Consider the following 8,518-nt stretch of genomic DNA (forward strand, 5'->3'; position numbering starts at 1 on the left):
TCCATCTCCAGAATGCAGAATGCTGCTGAAAACAGGTTTGATCTTTGGTTTCATTCTGTAATACTGGACTTATTTCCTACGAAGGTTTGAACTCTGACAGTGTTTAAACAGAGAGAACGGAGTTTAAAGTTTGCAGTGAGGGGTTCACAGCCTTAAGCATCTAGAATAATCAAACATGGAGCTGACTACTTCCAGAGCTCCGCTGTCATGGCTGTCATGTCATATAATAAATGTTTTACAATAAATACATAATATCATTATAATAAGCTTTAATAAGTATAGGTTTATTATGTGTAAAAGCATGATGACCTATGGAATGATAACACTAAAAAACTCTGCTGCTCCAGGAACGGTACAGGCGGTGACTCCTGCAGTCCGCCATCAGACTCATCATGTAATTTAACCACAGGGATAATAAAGTCAGTCATTGTTTTCTATAGTTTTATATGTTTAGTAAATATAGGTTATCACTGCTTTAGTATATAAACTAGCACATGAACTAGCACAGCAACTAGCACATGAACTAACACTAACAAAACAAACCAGTTTGGGCTCTTGACGCGGGTTCTCTCCAACATCGTATCCTCCGGCAGCCAGAGCCTTCTGGAGGGCGGCTGCAGACACGCCGCTCCTTGGAAGCTGCTGTTAATCATTTGTCTTGTTGATGAAGCTTCTCAGTCATCCAGGTCACTTTCATTCACAGGGTTGAGGCGAGGCCTCTGGACCTGCAGTCTTCTTATGTGTGGATGCTGCTTAGAGCAGCTTCATCAGTTCAGTTCACAGGCTAGGGTGAAGTGTCTTGCCCAAGAACACACAACAGTGACTAGGGAGGAGTTGGGATTGAACCACCAACCTTCCGGTTATTGGACAACCCTGCTATCCCACTGCGCCACCCCCAAGTTTGGTGGGAAACATGGTTAATAAATGGTCATATGAGGGCCAATCAGATGTTTTCTTCTTTCTAGACCAAGTGTGAACAGCACTGGCCTGCAGACAGCAATCCATGCTGCTATGGAGAGCTGTTAGTCACTGTCCCAACAGAGCAAAAGGAGCCCAGCTGGACCCTGAGGGAATTTCAAGTGAAACGTGTAAAAACCATTCAAACTTGTTCGTAGAGAAGATTGAAGCAAGGCGTCTGGACTTGTAGAGTTTTCTAGAAGACGTTTCGCTGCTCATCCAAGCAGCTTCATCAGTTCAAACTTGTTACTGTGTAACTACAAACCTATCTTATAGCTGAAGAGTCACACTGACCTGTGTCAGAGCCATTTTTCCATATTTCCCTCTTTTTGAATCCACCAACACTGAATTGTGGTTCAGACAATACCTGAATGGCTGTCTATGAATGTTCTTCACAGGGAAACTCGGTTTATTTCTGCTTTGCTTTATTGAATCGTGTAGTGTCAGAATCAATCTTATCAAAATAACACAAAATAAACGTGTAAAAAGCGCACATTTACGGAGCGTCTGTGAACACACCACGACTTATTGTAAATGTGTAACACAGCAACATTTAAACTTTGCCTTGTTGGTCCTATCATGAGCTACATATTTACAATAAATGTGTTTAGTGTTGGTGGAAGCAACAATACTCCAGATGACCAGAACATGTTTTAAAATGACATTAACAGTGAGAACTGTAGCAGCTTGCTTAGCACACCATGCAGGTAAGTGCACTTTAAATGAAGGACTGTATGTTAACAGTTTGCCACTAATGTCCCTGAACATGTTTGGATTCCACAGCTTTAGTTTGAAGCAGTGTTTTACTAATAATTTATGCTTTTACCACATGTTTAAATCAATCTTATCAACATAACTAAACACAAAATAAACGTGTAAAAGCGCACATTTACGGAGCGTCATTGAACGCACCGCGACAGCGCCACAAAGATTTAGTTAAACGCAGCGATCGTAGCGCGCTCTGACCGGCTGTGCTTCAGGGTTGGTTCAGAAAGGTCCACAGCTGCGTGGTGGCGCTGCAGCGTCTCTCTGAGTCTTTCTCTGTGTCTTTGCTTCTTTTTAACGTCCCGGGCAGGAGCAGGTGAGTGATCGCAGTTCCGCCGACGTCACAGGTTGAGGAGAAAAAGGGCAATCAGGCAGTTCAACACAAATTTTAGAATTCAAACGTAAATGTTTCTGATCCATCACCAGAACACTGGGAAACACATTTACTACCCTTTGTGTCATCAGGGACAAAATGTCCGCTTCTAAAAACTGCTCTAAAAACTGAACAGATTCATATTTTTCTGCATCAATATGTGGAACAACTTCAGGACTGCTCAGAACTACCAAACATGACATCATTGGAGGAGTTTAACGCTTTAAATGCCAGGTAGTTGCCAGTGATTGAATGCCAAATTTGATTCTTCCACCTGTTGAATGTCCACTCAGTGAGCAGGATATGGCAGGCCTTAGGGCAAGTATTGATGTATTGATTGTTTCACAATAAAAGAACACTTCCTGAATGCACTGACACAATAGGTTAGCAGACATTGTAATGCTAAAAAGCTGCACTGCAGTCATAATTAAACTTCTCAGGAGCAACAGTAACATCTGATCTGTGGTCAGTGAGATGTGTCCCTGAATGCACCATGTCTCAATCAATCTTTTTGTTATCACAACCACTTTATTGTACTTGTTGTGACAATTACAATTACATTACTTGTAATGTTACAGTTGATACTAAAACTACACCATGATGTATCATTTATATGTAAGATACTCTGTTACTGAATAAAACTCAACAAACCAGTACATATTGCAACGGATTAGACATGCATGCCTATTTTAATCAGAACAAAAGACTAAAACTGTTGCACAACATTGAAAATGAACATCTGAGGAAAAATTAACATAAGGTTGTAGTTTATCCTTTGAAAGACAAATTCAGTTTACATTATACATTGGCAAATTCCTGGCCCAAATAAAAAGCCTCAATGAGAAGCTTTTGAAGTCGGAATAACACTTCATGTGTTTCACAGGAAACACTACACTTTTCAAACATGCAGACACAACCGGGTAGCAGACGTTGTGCCTTCCATAATCTGCCTCACAGTCATGATTAAACTTTACAATAAGTGCGAAATCCTTCTTCTCTGATGGAAGAAGCGGAACATGACCTTGCCCTGTGATCCACTGTAAAAACTTAGCAGGTGTGAAGACGGGTTGGCCATCAATGTCATCTTGATGAGCCAGTCCTCCATCTATGGAGTCAATATGAAAATAAGTGTTACATTACAATGTGTTTTTTATTTACATCTAAGTAGTTGTTTAATATAAACAAAGGAGGGCTGATCTCCCTTGTGAGCCAGGTTGTGCTCAAGGTTTCTTCCTGTTAAAAGGGAGTTTTTCCTTACCACTGTCCTTACTTCCTGTAAAGCATTTTGATTGTAAAAGATGCTATATAAACAAAATTGAACTATAAGAAATACCTTCAGCCTCATACAGGAAGTCTTGCAAAAAGTTAATAATCTCCAGCTCCATCTGATGCTTAGTAGAATCTTTCTCACTCAGTTGTGGCTGAATGGAAGCCAAGACAAACTCAGCACTGACCTAGGACGACAGAAAATACAGGTATCAGCTTTTAAGTTTTATACATTTCTAGAAAGTTTTTCTTGTTCATAATTATAGTAACTCATGTTTGTCTTTACTTTTCTGTCTTCCATGGGAACAAACAGGGGCTGGCAGATATCTGGGTACTGTCTCATCAGTGAAAGAAGGTTGTACAGCTTCAAGCCTTCTTGTAGTTGTTCCATCATAGGCTGCAACCTCAGCACCGTGTGAAGTACGATGGCACTAAAACAGTAGAGAGTACACAATCTTACTCATGTACCTATTAACTACACCAGTGCGTTCATAAACAAACGCACATTAGAACATACCGAACAATGGAATCCTTATTTTGAATGGAGATCACACCAGTGTATCCACAGTTTAAGATTTCAGCAGTTAAGTCCCTGATTGAATCTTCAGTTGACATCGCAACCTAAAAGTGAAGAAAGGATCAATCCAATACTTCCATCACATAGATCCTATACCTGGTCAATTAAACTTTTCAATTGGACATCTGCAACAGCATCACTGGTGAGAAGAGTTGGGTTTATCTGCCCACTACACAGGTATTGGTAGGTCCACGGGCTGAAAAAGGCAGGGGCTGGTCCACCTTGTGCAAGGCTGACAGCAATAATCTCGCCTACAGTCCTATTAACACAAACCAAACATAAGTGAATGTCATGCTAAAAACATTGATTTGTTTCTCTTTATCCGCTAAGAACATAAGCACACCTGTAGAGGCCACTGTCATAGTCATTGAGAGAGTACCGGGGGCTCCTCTGATGTGGCGGTCCATCAAAGAAACGGCTCTTGATCCCTGCCACCATTTCTATACACAATTACAAACACTTATGGTCATAGTCCTAGCATGCATTCATTAACATGATGAGCCAAAATCTGCAAAGGAAAACTTACTCTACATGTCTGGCATTGTGCTTTTGGCATATTTTGGAATTCAGTGGCATCTGAATTCCAAAATGAAGGAGACAGGTCAAATCCATGTTGCAAAGGCACTATGAACACGGTGTTTTTCCCTGCCGCTGTGACAGTGTATCCATGAGAATCAGGTGGAATCATTATCAGTCGCCGCCTCCCGTGGCCACCTGTAAACACAAAAATTATTGTATTTGTGTGTCTTTGCACTTGAAAGGCATTATCACATTGCTATGTATTATAGTTGTTATATTATTGGTTTGCTCCACCTGAAGCCTTATAGAGCAGCCATCCTCCTCTATTAAGCCCATGCATCTTTGGGTACTCATGTTGGAGTAGTCTGTCAAACTAAGACAATTACAATTACATAAGGTATCATCTGTCAATTATAATTTAAAATTATTATTAATCAATTATATTTGATTACTGCAATACCTCCTCATGGCTTAAATCCTTTGACATGGTGAGATGCCTTTTTCCAAGTCCTGCCAGGGTAAGTTCAAACTCTTCTGATGGGTTTGGGGTAGTCTCTGCATTTAGGTTTAGCAGGTATGTGTAGAAAGTAAATGGCTTCCAAGCTTTGGTAGATGATGTACCACAGCTCTTTGGAATCTTTCCTCTTCCGAATGAAAAATCCAGGGAAAGATCTGAATAATTTAAAAATAAAAATAAAATATGAATATTGCATATACTTACACAGCATCACATGTACCATTCAAAATACTTTTAATTAACATAGAAAATGAGACTGCATTAAAATCTAAAACCTGGCCATCTCTTGTTCTACAGAAGGAGAAGCTTGATCCAGTTGTCTTCCATGCTCTTGCTGCCCCTGAGACACATTCTGTGTCAGTACATTGATAAGGGTCTGTGCAGATGTTAACAAAGACATTTCAGAAAACTAAAATTAGCTGTATCACCAGTTATCGAAGGGGAAGCTTAAATACATGGATAAAACGGGCAAAAAAAATAGGTTATTAGCTGTTAGCGCAAGACAGTTTAAGCTAGCAACATGCGTCATTATCATCCTGTGCAGAATAAAAGCGTCTTTCCTTTGTTCATGTTACATAAATGACAGGTCTGTTTATTGCTGAGGTCGAACTCAGAAAGACTCATTAGATAGAAAAGAAATAGTAACAATTCTTACCTGCATTGATGTCTGTGGCCCTGGTGGAGCGGAGGCCATGATGCGCCATGAGTACTGCGGGCACGTGATCACTGACAGATTTGTCAACTGTAAACTGTAGATTATTCCATAATGTGTTGACTCAAAATAGTGATTGTTACCAGGTCTGCTTTGAAGCATCTTATACTTTGACTGGTGTCAATGTTTTGCAGCAGGTCACATCAATATGAAAGATAGCGCGTGTTGAGGTAACCCTTTGAAATGTCCAATGTTCCCTGAAGGCACCGTGGCTGAGCAAAGCCCTTAGCCTTCATTGTCCTGCTGTCACTCAGCAGGCCACACCCATGTCCCCCCCCCAAGCAAAATCGGGGTCAAAACCTCAAAGGTGAAAAAAGGAGAGGCGAAAGTGGAAAAAAGATTTGAACCTGAAGAAACAAGATGTGAAACTGTAAAAAATTAAGATTTGAATCAAAAAAATCTGAAACTGAAAAAGAAAAGTGGTAAATATGAAAATAATTATTGAAATGAAACCTGAAAATAAACTATTTATTCAAAAGAATTTCAAAGTTGATTCCAAAAAAATTTTGAACTGAAAAAAATCAACATCAAAACATAAATGTTCAGTTTCAAGTTTTAGTGTTTGAATGAAATTTATTTTTTCAGGTGAACAAAACTTATGACCCCGATTTGGCTCCATATCCATGCTGCTTCTGCTCTGCTCCATCCTGTGCTGATCTGCAGTTCATTGATTGCTGAGCTCCATCTAGTGGACAGACAGTAGAAGTGAATCAGGAAAAGTCTTTCAGACACTTGTTGGACCGGTTTCACCGTCACTGACGTGTTCAGACTGTGAGGCTGTGAGAAAGTGACGGCGTCCTCAGATCAGATTGTGTCAGACAGCAGGACTGAGGAGGACCAGGAGCAGCTTCTTCTCCACACAGGAAGCTGGAAAGTGTCTGTAAGTCCATCTGAACTGATCCAGCAGGTGAGAGTCCTTCCAGAGAAATCTCTCCATGTCTGATCACACTGTGCTGCATCACTGACTGATGGTACAGTACAGATGTTTCTGCTGCTGATTGGCTGCTTTCTCTTTGCTCTTTGATGACTTTTATAGCAGATGAACAGCTGTTTCAGAACAAGTTGTTACTTGTAGTGTTTTTCTGTTCGAGTCACAGCAGACTGTAGAACACAGCTCTCAGGGCACATGATCAGTGAGAAATGCAGGGAGTGTCAGAACCGGTCTGACAGCTTTCTGAGTTTTTGTGTTCACTGAGCTGTGTGGAGTTACTGTAATTCAATTCATGTCAGACAGACAAACAACAAGCGTCTCTGTTGATCGTTCTCTCTGTAAAGTTCAGCAGCTTCATTTGCTCTGAAACTCAGATCGACTCGTTCAAAGCTTCAAGCGGAGAAAAGGTCGCTTTATTCTGACTTTATCAGATCAGTCTGTTTCCGGTTTAACGCGCTGTGGTGCATTTTATTTTTCATGAATTCATATCGATGATTGAAACTCATCAGAAGAAACATTTTCTCTTCAAGGGTTCATAAATATGTGAATCTAATATTTGCCATGAGGAGAAGTGTGTCAGTCCTCAGAGCTCAGACAGTAGCTGCTCATGTGTTTGTCCTTTCTATAGAAAACAGTCCACAGACTGTTACAGAGGAAGGTCTCAGTGCTTCACTCAGTCTGTTCACACTGTGACAGAAACACACATGAACACATGTTCATTTATTCACATGTTCACACATGGAGAGAAGTGACAGAATTCTGAAGCAAACACTGAATGTGTGTGTGCACTGTTCCACTTACAGCATGTGACATCAATAATAACAGCATCAGAGATGTTGGTGTGTTTACAGACTCACCAAAATAAAAGCCTGAGAACCAAACCTGGTCTGAGGCTCTGATGCTAAGCTAACAGCATGATTAGCCTGTTAGCATCTACATGAAGGATCAATAACAACATGCTGACTGTGTGTTTCTGTGTCATGTTGCTGTGTTTGTGTGAAGGTGTGAGCTCTGCTATGAGTCAGTGTGAGGACAGAGAGGAGGGAGTCCCTCCCTCTAAAAGCCCTCTGTGTGGGGACCATGAGAGCCGGACCAAAGCTCAGAGGTAAGAGGACCGTCTCTGACTGTCCATGACTCTTCTCCATGTCAGAGCTCACACTCACATTATTCACACATCTGTGTGTTCAAGAACAAAGCAGCAGCACACTGCACACTCTGCTGGACCTGGACCTGGACCTGGGCCTGGGCCTGGACCTGGACCTGGACCTGGACCTGGACCTGGACCTGGACCTGGAGCTGCCAGCTGTGTGTCCATGAAGAGTGATTGGTCAAAGGATTATCCCATTGATTTCAAAGCTGTTGATCCATCTGAGGGTCAAAGGTCAGAGTTAATGTCACAGCTGCAGTTTGTTTCCATCATTATTAAACATTTAAAGTGTAACATGATGTTCAGCATCATTTTTCCAGAAGAAGCTCAGAGTCAGTGTTTGTGATTCTATCAGGATCCAGGATGTGAGAGCAGACTCTGCTGGACCTGGACCCAGCTGTGTGTCCATGAAAAGTGATTGGTCGATGGTTCGGCCCATTAATTTCAAAGCTGATCAGCCATCTGATGATCAAAGGTAAGAATCACTCTGGAAGTGTCTCCATGCTGTGATGAGCTCTGCTGGACTCTTGGGGTTGTATGTGTCTGTTTGCAGGTGGTTGATGGATTGGAGCATCTGTAGCACAGAGTAATGCATATTTACAGTGCTGCTTCAAAGTGTATGAATCATTTAAAATCTTCTATATGTCTGCATAAACATGACTTAAACATCTGCCTCACTGTACTAGAAAGGCAGCCCACTGAAACAAAGTATGGAAAGACATTTCAGTAATAAAACATTTAAATAAATGATAGA

At 41.1% G+C, this 8,518-nt stretch overlaps 1 long non-coding RNA gene across 1 annotated transcript; it reads right to left on the minus strand.

Annotated features, from left to right (window-relative positions):
* Positions 1-4,530: 4,530 nt before the first annotated feature.
* Positions 4,531-5,028, minus strand: LOC114430906 (uncharacterized). Its single transcript, XR_003670028.1, has 3 exons — positions 4,918-5,028; positions 4,752-4,830; positions 4,531-4,652 (listed from the first exon to the last, which is right to left on the minus strand). It is a non-coding gene; the product is annotated as an uncharacterized LOC114430906 (long non-coding RNA).
* Between the last annotated feature and the right edge of the window lie 3,490 nt (positions 5,029-8,518).

Source organism: Parambassis ranga, unplaced genomic scaffold (genome assembly GCF_900634625.1).
Source record: "Parambassis ranga unplaced genomic scaffold, fParRan2.1 scaffold_31_arrow_ctg1, whole genome shotgun sequence".
Taxonomy (NCBI): Eukaryota; Metazoa; Chordata; class Actinopteri; family Ambassidae; genus Parambassis; species Parambassis ranga.